Source organism: Amphiura filiformis, chromosome 2 (assembly GCF_039555335.1).
Source record: "Amphiura filiformis chromosome 2, Afil_fr2py, whole genome shotgun sequence".
NCBI lineage: Eukaryota > Metazoa > Echinodermata > Ophiuroidea > Amphilepidida > Amphiuridae > Amphiura > Amphiura filiformis.
In genome coordinates, this window is record NC_092629.1 from 88,038,849 (window position 1) to 88,053,270 (window position 14,422).

The following is a 14,422-nucleotide window of genomic DNA, read 5'->3' on the forward strand; positions in this document are numbered from 1 at the left end:
AATGTATTCTATTCATTCGTACCAATGGCAAGCTAATCTGATAATTGGTTGGGCCTATATGTAAGCATGGAAGTAATACACATGGAAGCTGGTCAAATACTACATCAAAGTGAGCATCATACTTGCCGCGATACTGAACAAAAGCAGTACAGTTGAAAGTGGAACAATTGAGTCATCGCATGTTCAACGTGTACCATGTCTAAAATCAAAGTTCCCGCTTAAAAATCAATAGCAGTACGAGGTCGTGTACTAAGTCCTGACAATGGGCTGTGTTATATTACCGCAGTGCATGACTAGTTTTATGAACACAAACAGATTTTATAAAATCCCTACGTAATGGTCAGAATGCTATCAGTTTAATTTATACAATTTTACTAAAATTATGTGAAAACCTACCGATTAAATGTATATATATGCTAGACTTTCAGATAGCAGTTTTAAAACAGAAAATGAAATGAAATACAATTTATTTTACGCAAAATGTAAAGATAATACCCGACTCTGGAACATTCTGGTCAACAGCAATTTCAGGCAGCCCTGGGCACACAAATAGATGCGGATTCATTTTATAATGGAAAGCATGTGCCAAGTGCGCATATCAATTATTACCGCTAATTAGCGGTTTAGACGTAAATGCATGATTTCCAATATTTTGAAGTTTAAAGGTGAACCTCATTGAAAATAAAGTTATATATCAATGGAAAGCTTATGATATCAGGATATTAAAAATAATTTTTTCCGATTTTTTTGATGGCCAATAAAGCTGAAAAACTAAAAAAATTAATGAATTTTTGGTCTTTTGACAAAATCAGTCATAACTGGCTGGGTATAACTGGGTAATTGAGTTTGAATTTCGCGCTGGGATCAATTCCATGCGCAAATGATTGCTGCTACCGTATACCGTTCATGTCATGGACTGAATAAACATGATCGAATAACAAATTAAATAACTTGTTTGTGACATTCCCTATTCTTGATTCATTTTAAAAATCTGATTTTTAAAAATATCGTCTTGTAGTAATTAAAAAATTAATAAAAAAAACCCGCCGACTTCATCAAATCCAGCCCATAAAGGTTTTCATATTTAGCGCATTGCGGTAATACATTCTCCCGGTACATTCTTTACACACAATCACGATTGAAAGAAACAGATACTTTATTATAAAATAAATACAATTTAGGCTTAGTAGACCGTTATTTGATGGAATTCTGAAATCTGAATAAAATTAAAATATTGTCACTTGTGTCACGATTCTTTTAATGATACTACAATCAGTGTACTGAAAAAGTGAAACATTCATGTTTTATGGATTACCGAACACGATGCGTAAATTGCTGCTTTTATGCTGAAGAAATTACAGGCAGCCGCGCCGATCAAGGTGGGTAAACACAGCGACTCGCTTCGTCTCTCCGGTAGCACAAGTTTGCGCCGTGTTTCAGCAGATTTGATCAATCATTCCCTTATATTTGGAACATTTACAGGAATAAATTTTGCTGATGAAGTAGCAATAAGTTGGAAATATCAGAATGTGAATATCAAATCGGTCATTTTGTCTGCAAGTACAGTACGTACAGTCGCGGATACGGAACACTCGGCGACTGAGACTCAGTCATAGTCAGTCACTGTACTGAGTTCACCCCGCCCCGTATGTATCTACGAGTTCGCCTATCATACATGACCGGTTGTAAAGTTAAGAAATAATTAAAAAATCCCGTACATGTACCTTATTCTATTCCTTCATTTTCTCATTGTGATAAGTTCATCTCAACTTGGTGTGACGATCTGAACTGGTAGCACTAGCAGTTATTTTTGCAATCTGTTTTCATTCCGGTTCTTCGGCGAATCTTCGCTCTTCGTGCTTTACTGTAATATTCCCTGCATATCGTGGATGGCTTGGCCTATCCCAAATCACCCCGGCCAGCACTTTTCCCATTTTTTAATCCACACACTTTATTCAGGAACTTCATTCTTGATTTGATCATGATGTTTCCTTCATGTTATTTTTATTTTATTGAAGATATTTTTCATGTAAAGTAAGTTGACAATGACTGAGTTCGTGCATTGGCCCGATGCATGCCACAGTAATGCATGGACATTGTGTTTACAATCAAACCCGGAAGTAACTGTGTGTCCCCGTGCTGACGTCATCATCGAAAGCGCCCAATTTGAACGATTTCGTTTTGTATTTTAGGGGGGGTGCCAATATCCAATCTTTGCATGGAGATTATGTCTATCCTGGTGCGTTAGGCAAATAAAAAATATTCTTTTCTGCTTCCTGGCATCATAAGCTTTCCATTGATATATAACTTTATTTTCAATGAGGTTCACCTTTAAGAAAATCTGTAAGTATAGGGTAGAAATCAATATTTTGATTGGATTTCTGTAATTATGGACTACAAATCTAACATCCCTGTCACTTTTTTCCGAATAAAAACAACATACTTGAAACATAATCAAGAAAAACAAGATTTTTGCTCAAAATAATAAACCTGTAAATAAACGAACTGGCAATACAGGCGGCAAGTCTGATCCACATCAAAGACACGCTGACTACATTGTTATCACAATAGCTTGATACGTAACCTCTATAGAATGTTACGTAAATAATTCAATAGGTGTTGGATCGACCAGCTTCCATGTCTCTTACTTCCATGATGTAAGGCTCGGGTTTATTTTAAATGTTTATTTTTGCAGAGCTTATTTTCAGTCATGGAGCATTCTGATGAATTTCGCAAGGGAGGGGGATGGAGGGAGGGAGTGAGATACTTGAGACTGAACAAGTGAGAGTGGGAGGGGTGAGGAAGAAAGATAGGAGATGAAAGACTAGAAAGAGAAGAACTCGAGAGGAGAGAGTAGGGACTGGGGAGGGAGTGGGGACTGATGGGGGGGGGGCAGGAGGAAGCAAAATAGGAAGATAGACATTGATACGAGGGAAGGGCGACACTGTGGCCATGCACAAGTGCATTGGGGTTCGACAGGCTCATAAGCGGACCTTTTGTGATTTTAGGGCTTATTTTCAACGTTTTTTTTGGCATGCATTTTGTCAAATTAATGTAGATCAATTTACCAATTTTGAAGACTTGAGGGCGCTAGACCATTAAAAACACTGGTGTTAACATAACCTTTTCTCTCCCGGTTTTATTGACAGGCATTCGCATCTATTGACATAAGCTGATTGGTACTTCAAAGTTAACAATGGAGTCAGATTACAGTATAAGCTTACTGAATCCCTTGCGTTTTCGTATCTGAACAAAAGACTTACGGAAACTGAAAAGATAAAAAGACCCCAAGTACTTGATATGACTTGAGAGTCCCAGTTATGTAATAGATGCGGTTGAATGATGGCCCGAATGATGGGCGGGGCTATTTTCCATATTTGGATTCATGACGTAAATTATCGACTGGTTTGGTTTTGGTCACTGTTTATTATAATGAGGGTGCACTGCTGGGGGTAGCGAACGGATGTGTAAGGACCAACGCCTGACGGCGTTGATTATAGTACTAAATATTGCGTTGGTCCTGTATGGACTACCATAGAGGAGTGAGTTGGTGAGGCCAACCATTGGTGTATACAGTAAAATTAATGATTTTCATTTTACTCTTTTGAAATTATTCCAAGAGCTACTTTTTATAGAATTTTTAGCCGAAAATCAATTTTGCCTATATTTTTTGTACATAGCCAGAATTTCTCAAATTTGCATGGGTGTCCTCACATTATGACGTCATAGCGACATTATGTGGGGAATGCTTGTACTTATTTTGATATCTCTGGATAGAGGAGTTCCATAGCTTAATTAAATCGGTTAAGTAATGGAGGTATTGATTATGCCATTAATTATGAGGCCATTGGTGATTTGTTTTTGTATACAGGTTGCAACCAATAAAAATTATTTAATTTAGAAAATAGTATTAGGAAAACATGCCAGCTATTAATTGTGTTAAATGGTTAAATTGTACTTGGTCGTTAAGGCAATACCTTACGCTACTACATAGGCCTTGTTGCAATAAAATCGTATGTAATCCTAAAATAACGTGGGCCACTTTCGTGTCTTTGTGTTGCAAAAGTGACTGAATTGAGTTGAATCATGAACCATCTGGTCGGTGATCTTAAGATGGGTAATTCTAAATAATGGGGCATTTTTCAATTTATGATTTTAAAATAAGTATCATATTTCTATTTAATAATGTCAATTAAATGAAAGAAAAACATGAAAAACCTGCGGTTTTGTTCTGATGTTTTTGACGATATTCACGCGAGAGTTCATTTCAGATGGTACAAAATTGATGTGCGAAATTGGCAAAAAGTGGTCAAACCCGGGCAATTAAGTAAATTCGGGCATAGAGTTTGAACCTGAACTAGGGAAGAAACCAAGTAAAGTGTTTCTGTTAGCCAAGGTATTACTGATTCTTCTGCATATCACATTTATACCCGGGGGAGGCACTCCCTATCTGAAATGGCAGTGATGTGCCTCGGCCATGTTAAAAGTAGGGGGCATTCAGGTCAAATGTACAATTACAAAAATATGGGGTCATTCAGTACACAACCTGAATAAAAATGGGGTCATTCGGTATGAAACTTTGAAAAAGGATGGTCATTGGGGTAACAAAAAGTAAAATGGGAGTCATTGAGTACAGGATTGCCAAAAGAGTATCATTAAGTACACATAAATGTATATAAGTGCCAAACTGCGTAAAAACAACTTGTCCACCTTGGAAATGTGAAATCGCATTATTTCTGGAGGAGAACACAAATACCACCTAAATTTGGGAATTAAAAGGGGTGTCATTGGGTATAGCAAGAAATAGAAAAAGGGGGTCATTGAGTACATAATTTTTTTAAAGGGGTCATTGGGTAATAGGTAGGACCATAACACAAAAAAGGGGGGTCATTGGGGACAAGCCGGTTTGAAAAAGGGGGTCTATCCCGAGGCACATGATGCATATCTGTCATGGAAGTGCCCCCCCGGGATTTATACCCCATGATCCCTTTTATTTTTTTCTGGAACAAAAATGCAATTGCTAATCATGCAATGCAAGCTTGATAAGTGCCAAAATGTCAAAAGTGGCCCAACTCGTTTTCTGCACGATTTAGTTAATTGAGCATAGTGTTTGAGCCTAAAAACTAGTAAAGAAACCAAGTAAAGTTTTGTCTGTTAGCCAAGATGATACTGATTTCACTGCATAGAACTTTGTTGTCACGATCTCGTTTATGTTTTTTTTTCTGAGAAGCAAAATATGCCTATTTATTGTTCTAACGTAGAAATTCTTGTAACAAAATCTTACTAATTTCAGTTAAAAAGCTACGTATATGATTTCTTTGGGATTCAATCATGTTTCACCGTTGTTCATCACGTCTGCGTGGTTTACTCGCCTTTCAACAACGAAAACAAGCTAACAATTCACAATATCATTTCACAAGAAGTCAGTTAGTCATTGCCACTCAACATTAGGCCTACAAGAACTTGAGATCGGTGATTTATTTGTTGATATCACTCAGCAATGAAACTACAAAACAAAACGGCAATGTTCAGCCGCCATCTCTCCAAAAGGTAAACCAAGTTCCAGGCATGACGAATTTTACGCACTCATACGTAACACGTATTCGCTTCCGTTAACGTGCGTTCGCGTCACGCGTAACTGGAAAAGTATGGATTCATCACCGATTAACAATGTTTGGCTCCTGTATGGGAAGAGTTGTTGAAGTGTGAGTGGTTGTTGTTTGTGGAAATGCAAGCGAAGATACTGTCTTACATAAAATAGTTATGAAATTGAATCAATAATATTATTATTACGGAAAATGAATGGACAACCATCCTGTTCTTTTTGTTGATTTATACACACAGTGCATTTTGTTGCGTATCCTTATGATAAGTGTTTATGTTATGCCTTGGTCAATAATTATATAATTTGAGGAAGGGCATATTATTCTTTTGCGTCATATCTGGTCCCGAACAGCCTTAAAAGTGACTGTGTTACCTAACTTTTAAAATCTGCTTTTTATACTGTTTTTATTGGTTAGTTTTATTGTGTGATCAATGTTTATTATGGTATTTGGTCCTGTGTCACAACCTGGGGTACCTTTGTGTTACATAGTAAAAAAAAGAACTGGTTCAAACATTTTACCTACACATCTCATTTGAAGTGGTTCATCCTTCTGAGCAGTTTGACACCTTTTTTATGGAAATCGGTTAAAAAATGAGAGAGTGCGGGCAAAACAATCACAAACTAGGGAGGATATAACCCCACCTCTTTTTTCCACATTTACAATCATTCTGAGCAAGTATTGATCTTTTTAAAGGTCCGTAACCCGATCGACAGCATCATCCCCCGATTTTTTTCATTGTTGATGAGGTTTTGGTATCACATAATAGATACTATTTTTCTCATTACTATCCTGAAATTTGACGCTCCAAGTCGATGTATTTCCGGAGAAATCATGAATCACAGCGGTTTTTACAGGTATACCAGTTTGTAAACAATGGTATTACTTTGGATTTCTGGGAGGGAATTATGAACGAAATATCAGTCACCGCAACAGCTACTTTGGTTTCGCGTCATACACATTCTGTGAAAAAAGCGAACCACACTAACTGCTGAGGAGACGGTGCGCCGTATATAGTTATGAAAACGGCAACAGTAAGCGTGGTGTGCTAAATAGCTCAATTGACTAGCGCGTTTGTTTTTTACCCGAGAGGTACCCGGTTCAAAACCCGGTCTCGGAAGGGTTTTTTCCCTCTCCATTTTACCCTAACTTTTTTATATTCATTTGAAATGTACATATTTGCAAGGGGAAATATATTTTGTTTCCTTTTTTCTGAAACGGTACGAAAAAAAAACATTTTCCGTTCAATACGGGCCGGGCATTGTACAGCATGTCAGCATTCGTCATTGCCTGCCCAGAATGCAATTCACGTATACCATGGTATTGGATTGCAAATTTGGCTATTTATTCACATTTACGCTGAAAATGCTCTCGTTTTTTCACAAAGCAGCATAAAGGAGGCGATATTTGATATTAATGAACTTTTATATTTTTTTACTTGGTTTAGATGTCTGGGAGTTCATTTAGACATTTTTTTACTAGATTCACATTTTTAATGGGGGTTTTAAATCAAATTAACGATATAAATCCCTCCCCCTAATCCTCCTCCCCCTAATCCTCAGCCACCCTTGGCATCTTTCATGCCAAACGTCATAAGAAAATAATTGAAAAATATTTGAAAACAGGATAAAAACAGTGAGTAATATAGAATAAATTAGCCTCAATTTAAGACCTAATTAAATCTTCTAAGTGAAGGAATACTCAAGAAACAGTGTCTTGAAATCCAAGCTGCACATCAAAATGTAACAAAACCACCTTTTTGAGTACCCCAGTATATGACACATGATCGTTTACTAGTTGTAGTGTCTATTTCGTAACTCATGTTTCATAAAATAAAAATAAAAACCGTGTAAAGAAATGATACATACCACATGGGTACAGATCACCAGTTTCACTTTGAACTTTGCCCTCAACATGAAACGTGGTGAAATGACTCTTTTGTACTCGATTTTATGGATATGTGGAACATATGCTGAACATCCAATCCATCACATTGTGCTATAACATGCATGTATTTCGTGTAGTGTGTATACCAGCCAAACGAAAAAAAAGGAACATTAATTGCTTGCAAGTTTGATTGTCGTAAAGCAGGTAAAATTTTCATAAATTTATCTTTGATCTCCAAAAATGAGTGATATTTTAATCATTATGAGGCCAATATAAGGTAAAATGCGCAAAGGCAAAAATAGATTAGACTTGTTCTACGCAATGTTTAGGCTAGTGATTGTTGATCTACAACATGGCAGTCAAATGTATTGATATCAATATAACAACTCTTTAGGGCAAAGGACAAGAACTCATGTCTCACACCATAATAGGCTAACAGTAAAATTGCTTGTTGGAAGTGGCTTTCTTTACTTCTTTCTGTTTCTTCCTTCTTAACTGTAACTAATACCAGCATGCTTTTTGAGGGTCTTCTTGGCCCATTTAAACTTGATATATTAGTCTTAGTTCATTTGCCTGGCTTGTGCATCTTGTTTGTATGGTTTCAGTGGTTTTAAATAGATGAGACTACAAGCTGCTAGGAGGGGGTGGTGGGTCTCAAGGGATTTCTAGGTACCTATATGCTAAATCTAGGGTTTCTGGAGGTAACCATTACCTAACGGGACTAGATTTCACCGACCAAGTTACTGACCATTTTATAAGACCAAGTGCACAAATACGACAATAATTATCAAAAATTCCAAAAAATATAAGATACGTGAATGGAATCAGAAAACTTGATACCTTTGTAGAGGTGAATTTGATACACCTAGCGGGACTAGAAGAGACATCTGGAATATGATATCCCAAGGGAAAGTCATTTGTTTTCATGGTTTTGGATTTGATACCCCTAGTTGGAGTCTCCAAACTAGCGTTAGTCTCGCTTTGTTCGGATCGAACATGGGTACACGGCTAGAATCCAAATACCCCCCCCCCGGGTAAATTTCATCTCCCCACCTTATAGCACGCGCATTGGTAAATGGAAAGTGTTCTTGAATTGGTTGTAATCACTATTGTGAGCAAAAAGTGGAGGGGGTAGGGGTTGACATTCTACTAGCGGTTGTTGTAACCAAATTTTACATGTTCTATTATGCAGCACTATATTATGTACATTAGATATTTTCCAGAAAAGGGGCAAAGAAGGGTTGAGTGCACGATTTTTTTTTACCAGAACATCAGTGCTGAACAAGCATGATACGGAATGCGCTATTAAGACATCCCTAGTTGTTGAGCACGGGTTTATAATAATTGACTGCACGGATTTTCAATCTCACTGCACAAACGTTAAAATGCTGTGGATTATTTTGGGTAATAACGTAATGGGTGCTCGCTACACGAAACAAACCAAAAGACAACTACTCCGCAGGGCAGGCTGCTCATAAAAGTAACCTGTCCGGTCTATATAGTTTATGTCCAGGGCAAGTTTGACCAATCGACTAGCTTACCCTGCTACTAAAATGACTTTACCGCAAATATTAATGTTGAAATGGACCAAAATAAGACTCACTGGGGCCTAAAAAAGTCAAACGGAAGATAAACATCACAAATTTGGTCCATTTTGTCCTGATATTTCGGCGGTCGTTACACCATTAGTGGTGGCAACATTTCAGGTCGTCGGACGGACTGGCTAGGAAAATAGTACGTCTGAAGAAGACAAAGTAACCCATCACCTTGGACGTGTCTATTTTACACATTGATAGGCCCTATATCCAGTATATCGTAATCATGTCTATGCCGGTTATTTTCTTATCTTGTTCAATTAGAGAAACTGCCAAACACAACAACCACAGAGAATCAAAAACAAACTCGATATCTGTATTGCAAATAAAAGTAGTTAATAATAGTGACTTTTAAGAGCTTTGCATTACTATATTTAACTCCTTTTCAAATAATACAAAAGTTTATCAGTAGGTCTATCACGGTCAATGAGTTGCATTTTTGTAACATGTGTCTAAACAAATAAACAAAATCAATCGGAGATAAACTAATACCATACGTAATCAGTAATGGTCCAATATTGGCCTTTTAACAATTTACCATTATTAATTTAATCAATCCACGTGAAGTGTTCTTCTATTCCTCTTTTACCCGGTTCAGGCATTATTGGTCAGTTTCACCTGTTCAACCAGATATTTCCTTTTAAAAGGAAACTTACAGGTTACTTGCACTCAGTATTGAATTGTTATTAACTGATGTGCAAAGTATTAAAGTTCGATAACAAACCAAGCTAACAAAACCGAGCCATATGATAAATGAAATATATATTCTATGGTGTCATCGGATAAAAATTATGCCTTGCTCACGCAGATTCTTTACAAGGCAGTAAATGAAATATTCGGAACAAGCGTAAACTCGCTGCCTCTTCTTTATAATAATAATAACATGTGGCCCTTCAAAATGAAGATGATAATGATCAAATATTGTATTTTGATAGTGAAAATGTCAGGGTTTCAAAACCACGCCCACATTAATGAAACATTGGACCAATACAGGGCCGGTACTCAGGACCTACGAGTCCGGCCAACAAGTGTCTGCCACCTTGGTCGCTTAACCACTGGCGTATAGGACTTTTATTAAAAAATAGAGGGCAGCATTCCACACCTCAACGTTTCTATTATTAAAAATCGCATCCACGCAAATTGTAATTTCAAACACTATAAAATATTTTATGATATTAGTGCATACGAAAATGTTACATGTAGTTCTAATAAAATGCAAATAAAATAAATAACAGACATGATTTTTACTCCTTTTGTTGTGGTTTAATTCGTGTGTGATCATTAGCTGAAATATTTGAGACATAATTTAACGAGTTTAGGGAAATTTTTATAGCCCGGAAAGCTTACCTAAATGTTGACCTGTGGTAAATTACGTGGGTGGACGATGGCCATTTACAGAAAACGGACTCGTTATTTTTTGGAGTGACTCATGTCATGTTTACGTTACATTAAGGGCTACCTCAAGATGTTTGTATTTTATCTGCTCTCCTCTTAGAAACCTGGATTTACTGATTGTAAAATGTGCCTACCGGCACTCTGACTGAACTCACAACTCGTAACATTAAAACACCGTCTAGTTGATGCACAAACTCAGTGTTAATTTATAACTGCACTGAAAGTTAATTTTTGGTATTTCTATCGTATTAATTCCATAAAATTGTAGCTACTTATCATGTATATTTAATTTATACTAGATAAATTATAGATTTACAGTAGGTAACACACAATATGAATAAAATATCGAATTTATGAGCATCACTCATGAAAAAATCATGGCCCGTGCGGTGAATTGCCAGGGTGCATTGCCAGGGATTTTATTAGCTTTTATTCCCAGATTGGGGATAGGCCTATTATAAGAGTAGGCCTAGGAAAGAAAATGCGATTGCTTAGGTAAAAAGGCAAGCGATGTAGTTTCCCTAAAGGACTTTAATGAACAATAATCTCGACCTGGAGTGACTTTTTAATAAGGTAACTTTGTCAAAATGGTTCACTTTTTATGACTTTCTTTTTCCATGTCAAGTTCAGAAAATCAAACTATGACCCCGGACTAAAACGCATACATCATTTCCAAATGATTGTGATTTTTCAAGATTGTGATTTGATCAATTCTGGGACGAAAATAATTTGACTGGCACAGCTTTCACTTTTCCAAATTTGACAAAATATTTAGTATCGGAACATGATAGGCCTACCTGTAATAATATAATTCTTTTTTCTGTGTTTCAAGTTTCATTTCAAAATTTGGACCATTGACACCTTGTTCCTTTTAACAACAATATTTTAATTTAATTGATTTTTTTTTCTCTTTCAACATACGACAGACCTGGATTATGATGAATGTTTTTTTTTTTTAAATAGCGTGTGAATACGAGCATTGTTTCTAATATTTTGGTATGATTTTCTGTTTTGTCCTTTTTTGTATTGTTGTTTACATCGAAAAGTGTAATTATATGAAAACAAAAAAATATAGGCCTAAAGTAAATAAATGAATAATAGAAGAAGCATAAGGTAACGGGAAAACTCCGTTTTATAGGCCCGACTGGCCAGATCTTGTGTTTTGGGGATTAAAATTTTTTTTTTTTTTACTTGTTGCTAGAATTATATAAAATCAACCGTTTAGGGGCCAAAATTGATGATTCCGGAATTTTTTGAAAAATATTCAGAGCATCCCACAGCCACAGGGAGGGGGAGGGGCAAGACTTCTCACAAGTGGACTGGCATGGCCCCTGGCTGGGGGAAGCTCCCCCCTCTCACGGGGGGAAGCTTCCCCCTCTCCACCCACCCCCTGTCTACACCACTGTTTAACTGTCATTTTGGCCTCCATAAAACCAAATTTAAACCAAATAAAAAAATCCTGACCGACTGACCCTACTTAAGGTTGGTCTGAACCCTGGAATTATGGAAACTTTCGGGCCTCATAACTTTTAAATTGTTGGTCTAAAGTATATAATAGTATACATATTTAGAATGGCAAAGACTTGATAAGTTCATCTGTGAGGTCAAATTTTGACCAATTTCACCAAAAATATTTGAAATTTGGGCCAAAATCGGGCTTTTTATGATTTTTTTTAAATATCAGCGTTTTTTGACATTTTTTGGCGCAAATTTCTCAAAGTTGGTCGAAATTCAAAAAAATGAAAAAACGGGTCCTAGATATTTTAATCTAGTTTTTAAAAAATAATAAAAAAAAAAATTTGGCCCAAGAATTTTTTTTTTTGTTATGATGCACGCAAAAGAAGTGGGCCAAAACCGTTATTTTTGGGATTTGGGGCCAAAAGTGCCATTTTGGCCCAAATTTGACCTCACAGATGAACTTACCAAGTCTTTGCCATTCTAAATATGTATACTTTTATACACTTTAGACCAACAATTTAAAAGTTATGAGGCTCGAAAGTTTCCATATTTCCAGGGTTCAGACCAACCTTAAAAATCCATCCGCCAGTAAAACAGTGTTTTTCCTCGCCTAATCAAGAAGTTGTGTACCTCAAAGAAATAATTAATAAAAGCCAGAAGTCATTTTCTAGTCAAGTAATAAATGTAAGTCCTGTATTACAAGTAGGCCCTCTATTAATATTTTAATGGTTACATTGCGTTTATTAAAAGGACAACATCAACAAATCACAGAATGTTTTTTTTTTAATTTTTTTTTTATTGAACAAATAATAGCAAAATACAAAAGAAATGTGGTGAATTACATAATCATACAAGTAAATCGTAAGGCTTTTGATGTAAATATATATGATAAAATGTATAATGGGCTATCCCAGAAAATCCGGGGGGCACTGTTCATTGACAAGGGGGTATCATGCGTGGCCACGAAGTTTCAAATAGCACCCTAAACAAGTATTTATGAGGTCTGAAAATGCACCCCAAGTATGACAAGTGCAATTTAGAAGCAAGTAAATCAGTCATATTTTGACTCTAAAACCCTTCATGATAACTGGGAAAACACAAATTCAAAAGTTCATAACTTTTAACCTTTATTACATACTACATTTGTCTCAAAGGACCCTAAACAATGATTTATTGTACAAGGTATACCCTTTTTCTCAAATTTCCTTGTTTTAGATACTCTATTCACGATACGTAAGTACAGTGCCTGATCATGAAAAAGACCCTTTTACTTGAATCTTTGGCCACGATGATACCCCTGGTCAATGACCAGTAGCCCCCCTGTGCAGAAAATAAGTGCACACCCCTATAGAGGAGTAACTTTTCAATCAAAGAAATGTCCGGATTTCCAAGTCTGCTTTCTGAAAACGGCTTGAATTCCAGTTGCCAATGTTACTTGAAAAATCCTGGAAATCCAATTAAATGTAAGAAAAATCACGGCAATGTCCCAAATGAAGTCTCAAATTGAAGATTTCTGACTTTGAAGCATTTTTCTGTTAGATTTTTTGCTTTTAGACACTTTTAAAAAATCTGGATTTCCAACAGTCACAACTGGACAGAAAGTCTGGAAATCTGAACTCCTCTATAGTTATTCCTTGTTACCAATTTAAGTTAGTAAGGGGCAGGCAGGATCACTCAGTGAGAAATTTAATAGACATTGTTTTGCATTGTATCTTTAAAAGTACCATAAGCAGTGGCGTGCATTGGCGCTCCTACCCCGGGGGCTGAAGAAAATTCAATTTTGCCGCCTTCCTCAACAACCCAAAAGGTTGACCCAATTTTTTTTTTTTCCGGTGGTTTGAAAAAGTGAAGAGCAAAAAAAAAAAGGATTATAAGCGCTGGTGCCCTAAGAGCAACATATTTTCACATAGTAGAATTTTTTCAAAATTTTTTTTACTTTTCTAATTTTTTCCACCCTTTTTTTCTTTACTAATTCTTTTTGCAGCCCTTCTTTTTCCTTGCCCTTCGTTTTGGCCGCCCGTGCTTTTACCCGGGGCTGGCGCTAAAAGCCCCCCAAAAAATATGCGCATGATAAGTGCATAAAACTAAAAGTATACATAAAGTTGTGTTTAACATGTGTACATAACATTAAAAGAAAGAAATTTATTTTTGGAAAGGAAATGATGCAAGCAACCAACACTGGACATTTCTACAAAAAATGAGCAATTGTTGAGAAAAGCACCAAAATTGATTTTTTTATGCCAATTTGTTTTTGGTATGTCATAACAACTTACCCTAAATATCCAAATCGGTGAATTTCTCAAATTGTTGTCATCATTCTAAAAATATACCTTAAAAGTCCAAAAGTAGTCAAAATTAAAAAAAAAATCATATTTTGATCCTTTTTGACCCATATTTTTAACCCAAAGAAAAAATTAAAAAAATTCGAGAAAACTCTTTCAGGAACTCCTCAGTCCTATACCTTTGTATAGGAGCCACCCATTG

General features: G+C 36.2%; 1 long non-coding RNA gene across 1 annotated transcript in view; it reads left to right on the top strand.

Annotated features, from left to right (window-relative positions):
* The first annotated feature begins 7,510 nt into the window (after positions 1-7,510).
* The window catches only part of LOC140146791 (uncharacterized), a 39,568-nt gene continuing 32,656 nt past the window's right edge, over positions 7,511-14,422 (top strand). The window contains exon 1 of the long non-coding RNA XR_011858306.1: positions 7,511-7,694. This is a non-coding gene — a long non-coding RNA (uncharacterized lncRNA). The remainder of the gene's footprint in view (positions 7,695-14,422) is intronic.